The sequence below is a fragment of the Schistocerca gregaria genome, chromosome 2 (assembly GCF_023897955.1).
Source record: "Schistocerca gregaria isolate iqSchGreg1 chromosome 2, iqSchGreg1.2, whole genome shotgun sequence".
NCBI classification, from domain to species: Eukaryota; Metazoa; Arthropoda; class Insecta; order Orthoptera; family Acrididae; genus Schistocerca; species Schistocerca gregaria.
Window position 1 is genome coordinate 167,606,418 of NC_064921.1, and position 19,930 is coordinate 167,626,347.

At 40.9% G+C, this 19,930-nt stretch overlaps 2 non-coding genes across 2 annotated transcripts; both read right to left on the reverse strand.

Moving 5' to 3' along the window:
- Window positions 1-1,093: 1,093 nt before the first annotated feature.
- On the reverse strand, window positions 1,094-1,165 carry Trnah-gug (transfer RNA histidin (anticodon GUG)). The gene has a single exon. It is a non-coding gene; the product is annotated as a tRNA-His (tRNA).
- Window positions 1,166-6,182: 5,017 nt separating this feature from the next.
- Trnah-gug (transfer RNA histidin (anticodon GUG)) lies at window positions 6,183-6,254 on the reverse strand. Its single transcript has one exon. It is a non-coding gene; the product is annotated as a tRNA-His (tRNA).
- Between the last annotated feature and the right edge of the window lie 13,676 nt (window positions 6,255-19,930).

A 19,930-nucleotide genomic window follows, 5' to 3' on the forward strand; every position in this document is an offset into this window, starting at 1 on the left:
GGCTATTGTGTCCAAGAATCGTGAAATCAAAAACAGTTTGAAGTGTTAAGATTCGCAAACTTTAATTTCTGCTCTGAAGCTGTTCCGGAATCAAGTATTAGATTGCATTCGTGTTATGTGATATAAATTGATTAGTAAAATGAAATAAGATGAGTTCCAGAAAATTCTAAAGGATACTTCTAATCTTTAGTTTATCAGTTGACCTTCTTTTACGGTTACTTCCAAGCTATTGAAAATGTGTATTTCTGAAGTACAGATTCCACAATGAATGATTTGAACTGATAATACAAATTATTGTTGTTCTTGGTAACGATTTAGTGAATTGAGGGGTTGACTTCAAAATAGGGCGGTATTTCTTGCAATATATTTATTTGAAGTATAAATACAATGAGAAACAGCAGTGTTCCATCTAGTTACATGAAAAGAGTACTGCAAGGATTCCACGAATTCGCACCTCAATAATTTTTACACGCTTTTGGACTCAGTAATTTTAGTTTGTTTCTTATCAGTTACCCCATAATATGACACTGTATTAAAATACAGAATTAAACTATGCAAAGTATGCTTTTTTAGTGAACATAAGTGGCCGTGTTTCAGCTGCTTTGTTTGAACCTCTGTGCATTTTTTTTTCTTTCATCAAATATTACTCGCCAGAAATTAACGCTTATACCTCCATATTCTCATATTTTATACATATCTTCAGAGCTCTCTCGAAAAGTATATTATGTTTTCTGTTTATATTTGTATCATCTGTAGCTATTCACAATATCCAAATATTTCCACACCGCAGAATTTTTCTCGAATACAGTTACATCGTTGAGCGTCGACCATTTTCCAGCAGAAGAAAAGGCAAATGATTTGAGCAGTTTCAATTATTCCACTGCTGTCTTCACTATCTGCAAGCTATAGTTGAACATGTGATACTCAAGACTACTCCTTGTTTAGTAGAATTATGTTCATTGTTACTTGGTGACCAAGTTATATCCTATTTAAAATATGTAAAGAATATGAAATTTTTTTCATTATTACAATTAGTAGAAGCCTTTTGAATGCATTTGTAACTCTGTAATAGATGCAAAATAGAGCACTATGTTGCCGTGACCAGGATTCGAACCTGGGTTCTTGCGGCCACAACGCAATGTCCTAACCACTAGACTATCACGGCTACGCTCGCTCCGCTAAAATCACTCCTTCGGTAGGAGAAAACTGTCCTTTCCACTCCAATAGGCACAGTAACATCGCCAACAGATAGGTGGCGTCTCGATAGCAGAGCAACAGACTGCAACAGCAAGACGGAGGACGCAGACTGAGATCTCACATCTTTCTGTGTTGTTTCTTAAAACGTCACCGACAGTTAGCCGACAGCAAGTAATTCACCATAACTCAGTAAATGTAGAAGGGATTCAACAAAATGTGGGTTTTTTCCTGGTATAGGAAAATTTCGAATATTTCTCTGATATTCAGGTGGTTATCGACGTCTAAAAGACGCCTGGACGTCTGAAAATGGAAAGAAGTCGGCTTGCCCAAATATCGAGGCGTTTGCGCGACGCCACTCTGTTGAATTTCAGAGAAATATTCAAGAGACAAATACAAAAAATACATTCTGATCCAAGTGTTTAAAAGTCTACAATTCAGCATTAACATTCTCTCCTTTAAATCAATGCTTATCATCTCGCTTTCAAAGCCTATTATGGAATTCTGGAGCTTCACCGTTCCTCAACCCTAATCATTTCATGAAACGCTGCCAGTTTTCTTTACATCCCGTTCTGTACATTCGTTGAAGAAGCAAGCAGTTTCACATGAAACTTATCACCTACAAATATTTAAACAACCAGGAGCAACAATTAAGGAGCACTGATGATAATATACATAGGTAAAATCTCACTACAAAAGACGCGAAATATTAATGTCGTTAGAACGTAACACCTGTCTTTCCAACTTACTCTGTCATTTTTTTAGCGGTGTACACAATTCAACCCTATCACAAGGAATTTTTCCAACCAATATGCTCTAAAAATCTCTGAGTAAATAAGGTCAGAAAATGTTTTAAATATTATCACACAACTATTGAGTAACGAAGTCGGGATCACAATATTGCTTATTTTAGATGACTGGTTTCAGTCAGTATAAGTCATCTTCAGGTCTAGTTGCAGCAACTGTTTTCGAAACAACTTTAGCACATCTTGGGGAACAGAATCAGCGAAAATGGGTGAATCTTCGAAAATTTTGAGAGCTGAGCTGTCGAAGATATGAACTGGATGGAGCATACCAAGTTTCTTAAACACCTAAGTTCAATAAATTCTGCTCTTCACATAACAGCTTCTTTCCAAATTAAACGAATCAACATATTAATGTATCGGTTTTCCGTCATTTCCCTAAATCGCTGCAGGAAATTTCCGGGTTGATTCCTCTGAAAGGGCACAGCAGACTTCCTTCCCCATCCTTCCGTAACCCGATGGGACCGATGAACTCTGTCTTTGACACCCTCCACCGAGTCAACTATCTAGCCATACGTCAATGGAATTTGTCCCAACTTCATTGTTCATTACTGTAGTTATCAATGGCTCAGAACGGTATTCAGTATGCAGCAATAAAATCATTAGTAATTGTCCAAAAAGATAAATGATTTTGAGAGCAAGCCGATTTCAGTTACAAACAATAAATGTTCTCTATCTAGAGGGGCAGTTGAGTAGCTTGGAGGGTTCTGATGTTGGCCAATGAAGGCATTGCTATTGGTAAAGTGAAGCAGATGGAGGAGAGCCAACCTTTGTACATATCTGTGTAGAAAACACAGAGGTCGCTCCCAGAGAGGGATAGGAGATACTGAACTGAGTAAGTCCATCTACCAGCCGTTATCGTCTAGTGGCCACATCAATCCAAGTTCCAATCATGTTAACATGAAAGACTGACATTTTAATCAGGATATTCCCTTAATCAGTTCCTTTTTTTCACGAGCTTTGTTATTCAATAACTGCTTGTACTGCTTAGTCTCACAGTGCATCACTTAACGGACTCCTACACTCGTTAAAACATTTATGTTGCCGTATTCTTCTTTTCAACATGTTATTACGCTCCCTAGGACACAACTACTATACCATACATCCATACATCCTGCGTTTATAGTCAGTTCTTGTACACAATCGATCATTTTTAGCTCACAAACTTCCCTCCACTGCACTGATGTCTCAGGATTCTTTTTTTCGATCAAGTAATGCCCTAAATTTCTTCCCTTCCTTCCCACACCATGCGATCTGATTCAGTATATCTTAATTAGCATCTGATCCATATTCATTATGAGCACGTTAATAAAGTGTTTACACTATTACTCTTTGAAAATTTTCCGCTTACTTTTCACTTTCGTGCACGGCTACACTCCACACAAATACATTCTGAAAAGATTTCCTCATGCCGAAATTAATAAACTTCTCTTTTCCAGAAATGATATTTTCCTTGTTGCCAGTATGGATTTTTATTCTCTCTTCTTCGGTATTTTTCCTACCAACATAACAATAAAAACTCATCTAGAGCTTTTAGTGCCTCGTTTCCTATTCTAATTCCCTCAGTATCGTCTCATTTGATTCGAGTACATATGAAGATCCTTCCTTTCTTTTACTGATATTACTCACAACCTATTTTCAAGACACTACCTTGCAAGTCCTTTGCAGCTTCTGCCAGAATTACTAAGACATTGGCGAATTCCAGAGTTTTTTCTTTGTTCACCGTTGAATTTAATTTCCTTTACAAATGTCTCATAGGTTTCCTCTTCTGTTTGCTCATTGTACAGAGTGAACCACCTCGGGGATCAGCAACAAATCTATCTCACGTCATTCTCATCTACATCTTCCCTTTCATGTCCAACGGATGCTTTTAACTGCAACGTGGTCTCTGTACGAGCTATAGATATCGATTCGCCTTTTGTCTTTTATCCCTGCTGCCTTTAGAATTTCGAAATACACAGTATTTTCTGCAATGTCAGAAACTTAAAAAAAACTACTAGTGTTTTATATGTAAGTTTGCATTACTTCAGTGTATATTCAAATACACTAAAACTCCAATGAAACTGGTATGGACATGCATACTCAAATACAGAGATATGTAAAAAGACTGAATACGGCGCGGCAGTCAGCCACTCCTATATAAGACAACAAGAATTTGGCGCAGTTGTTAGGTCAGCTACTGCTGCTACAATGCCGTGTTATCAAGATTTAAGTGCTTTTGAACATGCTATTATAGTCGGCCCACGAGTAGTGGTACACAGCATCTCCCAGGTAGATTTTCCCGTACGACCATTTCATGAGAGTACCGTGAATATCAGGAATCCGGTAAAACATCAGATCTCCGTCATCGCTGCGGCCGGAAAAAAGATCCTGCAAGAACGGGACCAATGACGACTGAAGAGAATCGTTCAACGTGACAGAAGTGCAAATTGCTGCACATTTCAATGCTGGGCCATCAACAAGTGTCAGCGTGTGAACCATTCAGCGAAACATCATCGATATGGGCATTCGAAGGCCCACTCGTGGACCCTTGATGACTGCACGACACAAAGCTTTACGCTTCACCTGGGCCCGTCAACAGTTACACTGGACTGATGATGACTGCAAACATGTTGCCTGGTCGGACGAGTCTCGTTTCGAATTGTATCGAGAGGATGAACGTGTACGGGTATGGTGACAACCTCATGAATCCATGGACCCCACATGTCAGCAGAGGACTGTTAAAGGTACTGGGGGCTCTTTAATGGTGTGGGACGGGTGAAGTTAGAGTGATATGGAACACCTGATACGTCGAGGTACGACTCTGAGAGGCGACACGTATGCAAGCGTTCTGTCTCATCACCTGCATCCATTCATGTCCATTGTGCATTCCGAAGGACTAGGGGAATTCCAGCAGGACAACGCCACACACGTCCAAAATTGCTACATATTGGCTCCAGGAACACTCTTCTGAGTTTGAACGCTTCCGATGGCCACCTAACTCCCCAGACATGAACATTATTGAGCATATCTGGGATGCCTTTCAACGTGATGTTCAGAAGAGATCGCCACCCCATCTGACTCTTACAGATGGAGAGCCCTGCAGGATTCGTGGTGTCAGTTTCCTCCAGTACTACTTCAGACATTAGTCGAGTCCATGCCCCGTCGTGTTGCTTCACTTCTGCGTGCTCGCGGGGGCCCTGCACGATATTAGGCAGGTGTAATAGTTTCTTTGGCTCTTCAGTGTATAAGTCATAGGATAAAAATTGCATCCTGTTTTCCTATATTCCTCCGAAAGGTAAACTGATCTCCCTCGAAATCGACTTCTGTCAGTTGATCCATTATTCTGTAAATAATTCGTGTTAGTGTTTTGCATCCGTGATTTACGGAATTGATAGTTCTATAGTACTCACACCTCGCTTTGTAATTTGAATTATCACTCTTCTTGTAGTCTGAGGTAATTTTATCAATCTCATTTATCTGTGACCTGGCTGGTTCTCCCAAGCAACTCAGTAAGTCATAAGGAATGTCGATTGTCCTATATGACATGCTACAATTAAGGGCTTTCACTGGACACATTCATCTTGTTGTATCTTCTCGTCTCCTTTCCATAATATTGTCTTCAAGATTGTTTTGCTCTGTTCAGTCATTTATATATCCTTTCCCCTTTTAGCCTTCCCTTCTCTCCTTAGTACTGATTCGTCACCTCAGATCTTCAACTTGATAAAGTTACTTTTCATTTCTCCAGAGTTCTCTTTACTTTTCCTATAGCGACGTATATATTTTACAAGTCATGTGTGCTTCTACAACTTTGCATTTATTCTCTGGCCTTTCCTGCTTTGCTATAGTACACGTCCTGACGTTTTGAAAGAGCCCTAATTCATTTAAACAGGTCAGGAAAACTAAAAAGACTATCTTTGTTCCTTGTGGAACGGCAGATACAATTTCGGTTCCACTTCCTCCGTTCCCATCGATTAGTATATATCACGACCTTCGTAATAGGAATCTTAGTTCATAATTTAGAAAATATTCCACTTGTCCGTACTTGGATTACAAGTCGCTTGTGCGAAACGGTGTCCTTACCACTTCATAAATCTAGTAGTACAGGATTAATCTGAACAAAAGCAATAACTACTTTCCAACAAGACTAAAGTATCAATGAAGGGTAAGAGCAAGTGCGCCATTCTTCATTAAAATATTAACCTTTGCCGTGACCAGGATTCGAACCTGGGTTCTTGCGGCCACAACGCAATGTCCTAACCACTAGACTATCACGGCTGGTGAACTCAGCGTGAGTGTACTTCGCTCTTCTGTTAGTGGCCGCAGACTTGCTGACGTCACTCGGTACCGCTAGACCGCCGATTTAGCTTTCTCCAACTTTCAGCAGTAAAGAAAACTTGGATCACAATTCCGACAGTGTTTGACTAATTCAGTTAAAAAGGGTTGGGAACTTCTGACAACTTATAGTTGCGACAGTTATAAATCTATAGAAGCACAGCGTGCACTGTGCAACATAACATCGTTTCTGAGCCTATACAGAGCATGGTTTGCTGGAACAATGTACAGATTTGGATCTACAGACTAGCCTTTAGATCTGGGGTACCCAACCCAGGCCAGGATTTAGCGGGGGGGGGGGGGGGGGGGGGCGGAGGCAGGAGGGGGAATGAGGTGTCTGCACCCCGGGCTGCAATTTCAGGGCTCCAAATTCATATTCTCTTGAGGAAAAAACATCCGTGTTTTACAAAGTGCCTAGAATCCAGCATACGTTGATCTATCGATTACTCACATGGTTTTGAAACGCATCCCTGTTGGTTTTTGATCATTTTTGAACACTTGCTAAGTTGATTGCTGAACGAATCGTAGACCGATTTGTGAATGCGTGCATAGTGTATAAGATGTCTCTGCCAGTAGAATCCTCTTCGCATCAAGAGATGAAAAAACTTTCCCGCAGACAAAACGGGACATATCTATACGAGCTGAGCCGAATACACCCGAACGGGTGAATACTAACCGTTGTTTGTTTAAGTGGTTGATTGGGTGTGCCATTGATAAGCATTGTTATAGTTATTAGTGAGATTCAGACTACAGGTGTGGAAATACACGACTAACAGGAATGACAAGTAGGAAAGTTTACATATTATCTACTTGGTATACACAAGAAAATCAAATTTTGACAGAAAACTTTTGGCAGATCGCTGCATTACTAAGGGCCAGTTGTACAGACCTCGGTTAGCAGCCGCTTAAGTTCTATAGTTCTGTTCTCCGAATAGCGTGGAAACAGCGTAGTACGAATAAGCAATAACGCCTAACCGGCGAATAAACGCGGGATAACTAAACCGCTGATTCTGCCAGTATTAGTGAAGTTGACCGGAGAATAAGTTTTGATAATGGCAGGAATAGTTACAGAATTGTTGGTGACAAGAGAAGAAACTGGGTCATCACACAAATTATATGGAAGAATATGACGATTTCAAATTTGTATAATAATTTCGTACTACTACTACTTTTCGATCTGACGCTTGAGAAACTGGAGCATATGAATTCAACGTTAAACTATTTCCTAACATACAACTTTTTGCTTGTAATACTCCCAGTAGGGATTTGATATTGGTACTTCATGAATTATATTCTGTCGTGTTATTTATGTAAATGAGGTGGATAAAAATGACCATTTGTGACAAAACAGTCTCGCTCATTTTGCGTGTGTTACTATTGCTGAGGTATTAGAACGACCTATTTCATTTCATCTAGCAGACAGCGACAAAATAAACGTAATAATATCAAGAAATCACACCACTCTTTGATACTATTTGTATTAATAGCATTTTCAGTATTACTAAACGGTATTTTGACTTTTCATGTACCAAAACCTCGGCAAAACTGATGAGGTAATATATTCTTTCACAGAGCAGAAAGCACGCCGTAAAGGTGTAACTGGATTAGAAAGAAAAAAAAATCTGCGGCCTAAGGATTGAGGAAATATGCATGTGTTGCTTGTCTCTTGTCTTTAGGGTTTTATGTCCCCTATATTTAATTTCATGTCACAGGAAAGAGAAAGTTATTAGCTAATAGGCAATGAAGAGCGCAAACTTCCTGGAGTTCTTATTCTCCCGCTCACAAATAATCCAACCCAGTATTAATTGTGTTTTTCTTTTAAATAAAAAAGGGAGTTAGAATGTTAAATCGGCCAACTGGGAGTAGGAGAGGCTCCACAGGAGATATTGATTTCCGCTGTCTTCAGTATAGATTTGATAGCTTCCATTACAAAATACACACGCGCGAATTCCACAGAGCGAAATACAGTGACGTGCGATAGAATAATGCTGTGTGAAGGGGCGTGTGTCGAACGCTCGAGAGGTACGGGAGGGGTTGGGGGGGGGGGGGGGGGGGGGAGGGGCACACTATCAAGTTTTGCCTCCAGTTAGGAAATAGGAAATATCATAGTTCCGAGGCTGACACCATCGCTTTATACTTCATATTTGCTACATGCAGTTTAGTACATTTAGGGATCTACTGACATAGAAACCTCAAAGCACAACAATATCAAAATTAATCATTTCGACTACACAGAATGCCTAAAAGTTAATTATCTCTCCGCCAAACGTTGTAGACCTACTACTCAATTTTCAGGATATCCCACATATGAAATAATTAAGAAACACGCCATCGTAAATGATGAAAAAAGTTTTGCTTTGCATATCACTGGGAAGTTCATTGTAATCCCGCGAATAATTTGTCACAGCCAAACTTACCAGTCTGAAAGATGAGGATCAGTCACATTATTGCTCCACTTAAATTTCACCAAGTTCATCACTGGAAACACTGCCTCACATGGATAGGTTTATATATAAACAAAATAAAAAACAATGAAACATACTATGCCACTTCTACAACGTTTGGGTACGTTTTTATAGTCGTAATTTCCAAAGATCGTCTTCATTGTATTCTGACGTTAAGGAAATGTCGTTTGGAAATTGAATTGTTTCCTTTTCAGCTTCAGTCTCACTACAAGAAAAAAAGAGTACTCATTTTAATTCACATATCTTCCACACAAACGTTTTGGAAAATCAGAGCCCTGAAAGCTAGAATCGATTGCATTGACTTGAAATCTGAAAATCGGATTTCTAGCCCTGTTATCAGTGCACTCGGGTTGGCCGTACAATGTTTTGCAGCTTCTGATCCAGTGATGTTCGTTGACCCGGCAGTTCTGACTGCATCTGAGGAAAGTGTTTCACATTTAATTTCTATAACTGTGCTAAACAATGAATTACTTTATAGAGGAAATATGAGCTATGACGATTTGGTTTCTTCTTCAAGTATTATATTTAACTCAGCCGATTGAACTGTCATATCAGTTACAAATGTCAGATACAATGACAAGCGCAAATCAAACAGTTCTGCGTGATGTTTTTCTCTTTCCGTCACAAAAACTTATCGCTGGCTGAAATTCTCTACATCTCATATACTTAGACAACATATACTGTGGAGAGCAGCGGCTTGATGCCATACTTAAGTTAAAATACACTCCTGGAAATGGAAAAAAGAACACATTGACAATGGTGTGTCAGACCCACCATACTTGCTCCGGACACTGCGAGAGGGCTGTACAAGCAATGATCACACGCACGGCACAACGGACACACCAGGAACCGCGGTGTTGGCCGTCGAATGGCGCTAGCTGCGCAGCATTTGTGCACCGCCGCCGTCAGGCAGTTTGCCGTGGCATACGGAGCTCCATCGCAGTCTTTAACACTGGTAGCATGCCCCGACAGCGTGGACGTGAACCGTATGTGCAGTTGACGGACTTTGAGCGAGGGCGTATAGTGGGCATGCGGGAGGCCTGGTGGACGTACCGCCGAATTGCTCAACACGTGGGGCGTGAGGTCTCCACAGTACATCGATGTTGTCGCCAGTGGTCGGCGGAAGGTGCACGTGCCCGTCGACCTAGGACCGGACCGCAGCGACGCACGGATGCACGCCAAGACCGTAGGATCCTACGTAGTGCCGTAGGGGACCGCACCGCCACTTCCCAGAAAATTAGGGACACTGTTGCTCCTGGGGTATCGGCGAGGACCATTCGCAACCGTCTCCATGAAGCTGGGCTACGGTCCCGCACACCGTTAGGCCGTCTTCCGCTCACGCCCCAACATCGTGCAGCCCGCCTCCAGTGGTGTCACGACAGGCGTGAATGGAGGGACGAATGGAGACGTGTCGTCTTCAGCGATGAGAGTCGCTTCTGCCTTGGTGCCAATGATGGTCGTATGCGTGTTTGGCGCCGTGCAGGTGAGCGCCACAATCAGGACTGCATACGACCGAGGCACACAGGGCCAACACCCGGCATCATGGTGTGGGGAGCGATCTCCTACACTGGCCGTACACCTCTGGTGATCGTCGAGGGGACACTGAATAGTGCACGGTACATCCAAACCGTCATCGAACCCATCGTTCTACCATTCCTAGACCGGCAAGGGAACTTGCTGTTCCAACAGGACAATGCACGTCCGCATGTATCCCATGCCACCCAACGTGCTCTAGAAGGTATAAGTCAACTACCCTGGCTAGCAAGATCTCCGTATCTGTCCCCCATTGAGCATGTTTGGGACTGGATGAAGCGTCGTCTCACGCGGTCTGCTCGTCCAGCACGAACGCTGGTCCAACTGAGGCGCCAGGTGGAAATGGCATGGCAAGCCGTTCCACAGGACTACATCCAGCATCTATACGATCGTCTCCATGTGAGAATAGCAGCCTGCATTGCTGCGAAAGGTGGATATACACTGTACTAGTGCCGACATTGTGCATGCTCTGTTGCCTGTGTCTATGTGCCTGTGCTTCTGTCAGTGTGATCATGTGATGTACCTGACCCCAGGAATGTGTCAATAAATTTTCCCCTTCCTGGGACAATAAATTCACGGTGTTCTTATTTCCATTTCCAGGAGTGTAAACAGTCCGTATCGCAATAATATTTGTTTATTTACCGGTTGCAGCTTATGTAAAAGCCATCTTCAGAATTTTTGGCCCCCTGTGGCTGGTGCCGGCGACAGTGCACCATCGTGGTATCACGAGAAAACCAAGGAGCCGCAGCACCAGCCAAGAATTTCGGTTTTTATACAAGCCGAAATCGCTTATTAAATAAATATTCTAGCGATCTCGACTGTTCATTGTAACTTCTCTAAATCTGGTCAGGACCATACCTCTGCTCAGCAGTCTAAACTTCCTTGTCTGTAGTGATTGTGGACGAACTGAATTCAGAATTATTCTGACAAAAGTCATAACATGTGCTATTTTCAAAATATGTCCACAAAGTTCTTGCTGATACACGATGAAATGATACTTAAAGAAAGCTGGGAAAGATTCGTCATTCGCACACAAGGTAACAAACGATTTGTGTTTTCTTACCATACGAGGTGCTCCATCAGTAATAATAAAAGCAAGTTCCTAAATTGGCAGATCGTTTTCAGAAACGAAGAATTTGAATGAATTGTAAAAAAACTTGTCATTGTGTACTATGTTACAAGGTCAAAATTGTAAGGAAGTAATCTTTGCACAGAAATTAGAAAATAGTGATCTTAACAAAAATTAAACTCGGTGAATTTACTCCAGCTATTGACTCTTGTAACTGCAATGAGAAACACAAGCAGGACTATGTAAGGTGTCAGGTAAATCCAACACCTTCCATTAAAACCCTGACATGATAAGCAAATCCAGTAGTATGTCACACAGCTCCGAATAAATCGTGACATTAAATTAACCACAGTAATACGAGTAACGAGTGAGCAAATGGAATACCACAGACTAACACAAGAATGCCTAAATGCATGTCATACCTTCCCACCGTGAGACAGACGCAGTTCCGAGGGGAGAAATGAGAACAGAAGCCGAGAGCAGAACGGTGTTAACCTAAATTGTAGTAAGAAGAAGTTAGGAGGGAGTTTCTTCCGAGACGGCAATATGAGCGGAGCTGTGCTGCCCGCCGCCCCTGAGGAACACCGACAAGGTAATGAACGAACGCGATGCCACATAACAGCGCATAAAGCTTCACTCAGAACTGCAGAAGTCTCATCTGTTACACCCCCTTTTTACGTAATACTAGTGTCGATCGTCAATTGAAGCTCATGGTATTCAGATTTGCTACGTAAGTTAAATCTGAAAGCAATGATTTTTCTGTTATATAGTTATTGAGAAGCCACATCAGCCACTGCAATTTACGACAAGTTAGATAAGTAATTAAAGATAATTGAGGGTCACTGTAGACCATTTTGATAGTTTTCTCTTTTGTGAAACTTAATTTAAACCTGGTTTATAGATGTGACATGGCACAGGTCAACCGTCGATCCATTTTAGAACTTGGAAACCCATTCAGGGAATATTCGTTCACATTTTTGTTGGACGCCGTTGGTTTTTACCATCCTGTATTAAAACATTTCCTGTTATCGATAGTGCAATTTATAAACAATGTTTTGTGAGTAGAATAAAATTTCCAATGGTAAACCTAACTTCTTTTTCGACGTTATTTTACCAGCTAATTAAAAATAGGAAATCCTTCAACCCCTTCCACTAAATTTAGTTAGGATTAAGATTCTTTTACGGGTAGTGCAGTGGAGCTGACACTGAAATCATTAAGTATTTGGTTATATCATCGCTAGTCTCACTGAACTCTTCTGAACTCTACATGTCATGTGTAGTCTGACGTCTCCTTACCAGCAACAGGTCCTAGGTTCAAACTAGTGAATTCCCTAAAAAACATGCTCAGAGCGTCGTTGCGCGAAAGTGGTAGGGAGACACGATATAGAACAACAGACACCACGCAGAATGTTAGAACTACAAATCTGTTATCAGGTGACATTTTATATCTTCTGCCATTAATTTCACTTTTTTATTATAGTAAGTCTTGACAAGGTATGTTTCTGATGTCTCGCATTATCTCTGATCAATTTTTGAATGTAGAAAAGAAGGGCTCACCCCTTAACAACAACGCCATCGTCAAATGGTTTACATGTTTCATCAGTACTCCTGACACACTAAATGACGATAAATTTGGTGAGAGACTTTTGTAAAAGCTCTACAATAAATGACTGCTGTGATCCTAATTTATTTTTAAAAATAGAAAGTTTTCTCCTCCTCAACTCACTGCCAACAGCTGCTACCGATTCGAAGCTTTCTCTGGTAAGGCTTAAGTAGCATTGTGTCAAACATATACACCCATCTTTATGGACTGTAAGAAAAACTTTCCCTTCCATGGATGTTTATTTCATGAATGAACTAGTTCAAATAAATTATTCTGGTATAGGAACTGCTCGTAGAGGTATTTCTTTTAGTGAACTATGTTTCTCTTGTTCCACGCTTTCCCTCCCTACTGGAAGTGGAAATGCACATGAAAGAAGTCCCTCTCCCTTGATACTGAGAACCTCCCATTCCCAGGATCTAACCGTCCATATTTCAGAACACCTAACAGTGAACTGTGCGAACCACACCTGATCAGAAGGCCGAAACTTACGTTAGTTCACTTAGTTCAGTTCAGGCTCCAGTTCTGAACTGTGCCAACTGCTTCTTATCTAAAGACCGAAACCGTTCCGTAATTTCAGTTCAGTATTCAGTATCTGTGTCTGAACACTTCTTTCCCACCTTAAGAACTGATTTTTGCGAACCATTAATTAAGAACGAGTTCCTTCTTCCAGGGCTCATAAGATAAGAAGAAGAACGACATGGCATGTAAATGATATTAGTGACATTGGGAATACTTTGACCTTCAGTGCCTCTCACATCCTAGGTTCTCATGTGAGACCTGTGTTAAAACAAAGCGCTCAGCCCATTATGACTAAGAGTTTACATGCTTTTTCTTAAATTTTATTTTTATGTCGTAGGAATTTCAAATTTTTTGTTCCTAAAGGTTATTGAATTTCTTTAGGTACCAAAATTATAAAATTTTGCTTTCAAATTTATGAGTTTAGGAGTTTTTCTAAGTGCTCTTATTTACTGATACTTCGAAATTAAAATAAACTATGCAGTTCGCTTAAACTAGGTCATTGAACTAGTCTGATCTGAAGAACTGTCTCAAAGGGTTTAGTACTGTGAAAAGAACTAGTTTGCCCATCTCTAGTTCTTCCCACTCACTATTAAAGTGGTATGTTTTCCTGTATTTAGCTTCACTCAGTTTTCAAACGATTACGAAGTGAGATCTATAACTAGGCGGGCAAATATTTTAGCTCTGAACGGTGGCACGAGGCAGCCATCGGGAGACTTCACGCAGTAGAGGTTTGAGATGTTCGTTGCCAACTGCGTGGCATACTATTCGCCAGTGTTGACTGCATTGTCGCTGACCTGTGCTGTTATTGTGGTGTGTACTGTTGCGCTATTTTGTTCGCGATTGAGCTGAAAATGAGTGATGAGCCAGTAATTTGACGTTCCAGATCAAACGGCAAGTTCCGATGACAAAAAGTATTCAACTGACCATTACTTCCGTACAGCACATTATAATTTCGTTAAAGCTCGAAAATACAGATTTGTGTTGCCTACTAGAGGCGGGCGGAGCTGCTTGTTCGTTGTTTTCTTCCTTCCCCCCCCCCCCCCCCCCCCCGCCCCCACAGCCAGTCACCTGAGACCAAATCTCATCACGCAGCAAACCCAGAGCGCTCTCGCCGCTCACAACTCACCAATTTACAGTTAGCAAAGTACTAATCTCACCATCCAGAAAGAAAGGCTGTTGCTTGGCACAAGTGAGGCAGTGGAATGCTGATGCAGACGAAAGAGGTGCATACAGTGTTGTCATATTTACCGCCTACAAATACCGTGCGAAACTCTCGTTGTCAACAAACTGGTATTTTACAAACACAGTACGTTTAAACAGACCTTGGGCAAAGGTGTTGGAAGATCGACTGATTAAACCACGCTGACTGAGCTGTCGATTGCCATCGACTAGTTGAGCACCCTGCTTTAGGTGTTATATAAGACCAAAATCGAAAAAGAAGTGGAGTCTCCTAGCACCATACTAACTTTCGTCTACATCTGGGAGATGGTGAGTTGGTTTTTCTAATTCGTACAAGGTGTGTTCCAGGGTGGACTCACAATTCGTACCGAGCGAGGTGGCGCAGTGGTTAGACACTGGACTCGCATTCGGGAGGACGACGGTTCAATCCCGCGTCCGGACATTCCGTGATTTCCCTAAATCGCTCGAGGCAAATGCCGGGATGGTTCGTTTCAAAGGGCACGGCCGACTTCCTTCCCCGTCCTTCCCTAATCCGATGAGACCGATGACCTCGCTGTCTGGTCTCCTTCCCCAAAACAACCAACCAGTCAACAATCACAATTCGTGCTAAGTACTGTGCTTCGACTTTATTAGGAATTAAAAACATTATGGTCAAGTCAGATATTCTCATAGCGGCATTAAGGGTGGAATAGTGATGTGAGAAGTCACATTAAGAAACAGCATTTCCCAGAGAAGCGCAATTAGAGGGAGGATGAGAATGGCCGAGGAAAATGCCTGTGTTTGTGCTTCAAGCCAGTCATATTGCACAATTCTCGAAACGATAAAGTAACAATCCAAACAGACTGATCCATACAATAATTTTCCTGGTCCTTATAATTTAAATTTGTGAACGTCAGGATGCGCTATTTTTATGTGTTACTCTGTAAAGTAACTTAGTGCACTACTGATATACTTTCTGTGAATATTTCAGCTCCGACGTAGGTGTTCAGCAGACTGATACATGGAAACAAAAAAGAAAGACATTTTCAGAGACAATATCTTTGCAAATTATGTTGTGAATACACATACCTTTGAGTTTAAGCCTAAATAGTTCCTACGACGTGGAAATTAGAAACTTCTATAAACTGCGATTCTCATACCACAGCTTCACGAAACTGTAGGCTGCTTACAACAGTACCTGTATTGTGCTACCATACCCACTACATGGACGTTCGCAGACGACTCATATGTGTATAGCCGGATGAAATCATTCGGGAATGTATGGTAAACTGAGAGACACTTTCAGATAATCAGTGGCTGATGCAAAGACTGACAGATGATACTCAGCGTAAATAAATACTATGCAATTCCCGTAAACAGACTGAAAGGATCTAAATCGCTTGACTACGTGATTGGTGATCAGTTACTTGAAATCTGTCTAGTATCTAGAAGCAACCATCAGCGCAATTTGAGCTTGAACGATCGGACAAATGTGGATGTGGAGGAGGTAGACCATAATTTAATGAAGGAACCCAAAAGAAGTCTGATTCACACGCGAAAGAAGTTGCTTACAAGACAATTATCCACCATTTTTTGGATATTTTTCGACGATCTGTGCCGCTTACCATGTTAGATTACCGGGAGCGTGTGTATGTGTGTGTGTGTGTGAGAGAGAGGGAGGCAGGGAGGGAGGGAGAGAGAGAGAGAGAGAGAGAGAGAGAGAGAGAGAGAGAGAGAGAGAGTGGGGCGGGGGGGGAGAGGGGGAGAGGGGGAGAGGGGGAGAGGGGGAGAGGGGGAGAGGGGGAGAGGGGGAGAGGGGGTGAGAGGGTGAGAGGGAGAGAAAGAACAGACAGGCATATTAAAAGAAGAGTGCGGCTTCATGACAGGTCAGTCCAGTCCACTCATCCTCATAGAAACGGACCATAAACTGCAGAATGAGACGCTGTGTGAGATGCATTGTATACTGCGGAGAGCTTTACTGCCATAAGTCTAGGTGGCCAAGTTCTCGAACTAAATCAGGAAGCATATTATTTCCTCACACAGTATAGCACGCTGGCATAATTAAACGAATTCTGGCTTATACAAGATCAGTGATATATTATTCGCGTATTATCCACGATTGTAATAGATAGGAAGAAAATGGCTGTGGTGAGCTACTTCCCCTCCGCCACCTTAAGAACAGAAAAGGGTGTTCCCGTCTGCGTGAAGCGCTGACTGTGCGATCAAAACAAGGAATAACAGGCTTTGTTGATAGGGCAGAAAACAAGACAGAAGTTGACTGATGTAGCAGCTTAAGTTAGGATTAAATTGCGGTGTATAAAATGAGTTTAGTGGCCAATCTAGATACGGCAGTGACAGGTTCGTTTAGTCAAAGCCAAAACGTCTCGAGGACGCTCGTCCGATTCCAGTGGCAGACGGCACAAGCAGTGGTTTATTCTTAAAATTCCGTGTGCGTTCTTTGATAGAAGAGGCGACCAATATATTGCTTCCACCTTTGCGTATCTTGCGAAAAAGTCTTGAAGATAAAATTAATGATATTATAGTCCGGGTGGAGGATTACCTACAATCGTTCTTCCCGCACCATTCGTGACTGGAAGGAGAAATGTAGGAACCCATACAATAGACAGGAATACTTTTCATACTTTCGTCTCTAGCCAACCCTGTAACAAAAGCTTATTATATTTTCTTATTCCATTTTGAACTGATAGCGGACACTTCATATGAGCTGCAGATTTTCTGAAATTAGAAAAATTAATGTGGAAAACTACGGTTTTCCCAGAAGCGAAAAACTGTTCCAAGGAACAACGCGGTCATGTGCCTAGGAACAAATAAGCTATTCAAATTTGAAAGTATTACAACCGAGAAAGCATTTACAACACTGTTTTTAATATTCCATCTCTTAAATTGTTACTCTATGACATAGCAATAATGAATAAGAGGAATCAAATTAAGAAGACGCACTATCAAAAACGAAGTAAAGTTAAAAACATTCTGAAGAAGAACCTATTGTCAACTAACTCAAATTTCCATTTTCAAGATAGTGAAAATCGTTAAGTCGTTAAAGAAAAACTCATTTCGTTCGTAAATTTCACTTGTTTCATGGTAGAAGACCTTCCATTTCAATGTACAAGTTAGTGCACGACTGACGATGTATGGCTTAACTATCCACACGATATGTAACTACTTATACTAATATACAGAACGTATTCACCAAAACAGTGTGTATGTGATCAATAAGCAATTGTCTCCAAATAACCATACCATAATTTACAGCGCTTAAAAAAGTCGAACTTGTAATATTTACAAACTCCGCATATAACACAAATTCATATCTTAGACCAAAAACAGTAGAGAACACAGGTACCTTCTTATAGTGGTGTATGATGTGGATTTCTTCATGTGACTCAAAATCAGTCTCAGGTCGAAACAAAGACAAAGGAACAATACGTGTTCCTAATTCACTACCTTCCACGTACAGCACTCTCCCCTACTGTAACAGACAATTTGCTTTTATATGAAATGAAGGAGGAGACGGTTCTTTTCAGAAGCAAGTCAATAAATTATTAAGCTCAACTTCATGACAAAGAAGTAGAGTGTAATATAACTGAGCGAGTCCATGATTATTCTAGTTAGAACCGTCACATCTCTATGACGAACGAAAGAAGATGTCGTATAGACAAAAATAGAAGATAGAGTTGTTCCAATTTTATTTTCTATGTCGAGTGTCAGAACTCCGACTGTTCCGATTTCTGATACGCAGTAGTACAGTATGAACCATAATACAGACACATGTGAAACTGACTAATCGTACGAATGACTTCCTGTTCTCCTTATTACATGCTTCCTCTACATCGGAAGTATCTTCTGAGTTGTGTACCTTAAATTAACTACAAATGACGACAAAAGTGGCCCCAGTATCCCACATTTGTGTGTAAGCAACTTCTTTTGCAAATAATAATTTTCCCTGTATGAAGTTAATCTGCACCTGCTGGTGCCTGTCTCAACAAGACGGTGATCTATAAAAATATATAAATATAGAAAAAAAGATAGCGTATATAAAAACATACTTACTGCATTGAAATAAAAGATGGAAAATATTGGCTGATTTACAGTTATTTTCGAATCTTCATGAGTGAATCAGTGAAGAGATTCTCGAGATAGCAGAAAACGTCAGAAAATGAAAATGCATTACATGCTTTCAAAAGGAACCTTGTATGGTAATTATACTAAGTCAGAAGGGCCTCAGAGAAAGTAAGCCAAAGTTTTTTCATACACTCATTAATTAGAAAGATTACCAAGAACATTTAAATATATTGTACTAAACTGCATAAGACAACGGTTGTCATCAAAACAAAACCAGTATCCAGTGCTTAGTTACACTTTTTCCATTTGCTACGCTAAAGCTGCTCCGAAATCGTGTTATGTGATTAAACTGTAAGTATTGACACCATTTCGTTTTGCTAAGATAGTGGTCAATCAAGTAGCAGGAGATAGCTGCCAAAAAATTCCGGCTTCTTTTAACCTATACTTTATCAACAGCTGACCTTTTCATGGTTACAACACGCTGTCGAAAATATCTATTCTTCAGTTATGGACACCGCCGTATCTGTTTCAAAATATTAATATACATTATACTTGTTCTTGGTAACGTTTCCGAGAACTGAGGTGTTGACTTCGAAGAGAGACGTATTTCATGTGATACGTTTGATTGAAGAGTAAATGTTCCGAAAAACAGCAGAAGTATATCCAGTTACATGAAGAGACCACTGCAAGGAATTCGTGAATTAGTACAATCAAAAATTCGTTTTGTGCCGGTAATTGTTGCTTGTCTTCACCAGTTACCTCAAAATAAAGCGCCATATGGAAACAAAGTAAGTAAAGTGTGCCATTTTTTGTGATCTATTCCAACGACATTCGCACTGCGAAGTAACATTTGTTTAGATGTATCATAAGCTGTGTATGGTATTCTGTCAAAATGATTTTTCATGTATCAGGTATTACTCGGCAAAAGCTAACACAATCAAAATCTTACGTCTGCACGTCCACATATTTTATACATGTGATCAACAGATCTTCATAGCAGCATATTAGGTTTGCTGTTTATGTTCGTGTTGTCTATAACTATTCACAATAGTCAAACAATGTCCACATGAACAATTTTCCTTGAGTATAGCTCTAACGCTCAACATCGCTCCTTTTGTATCTGAGAAGGGAAACAAAGCGTTTGGTCGGTTCCTGTTACTCTACTACTGCCTTTACCATGCAGGCTGCA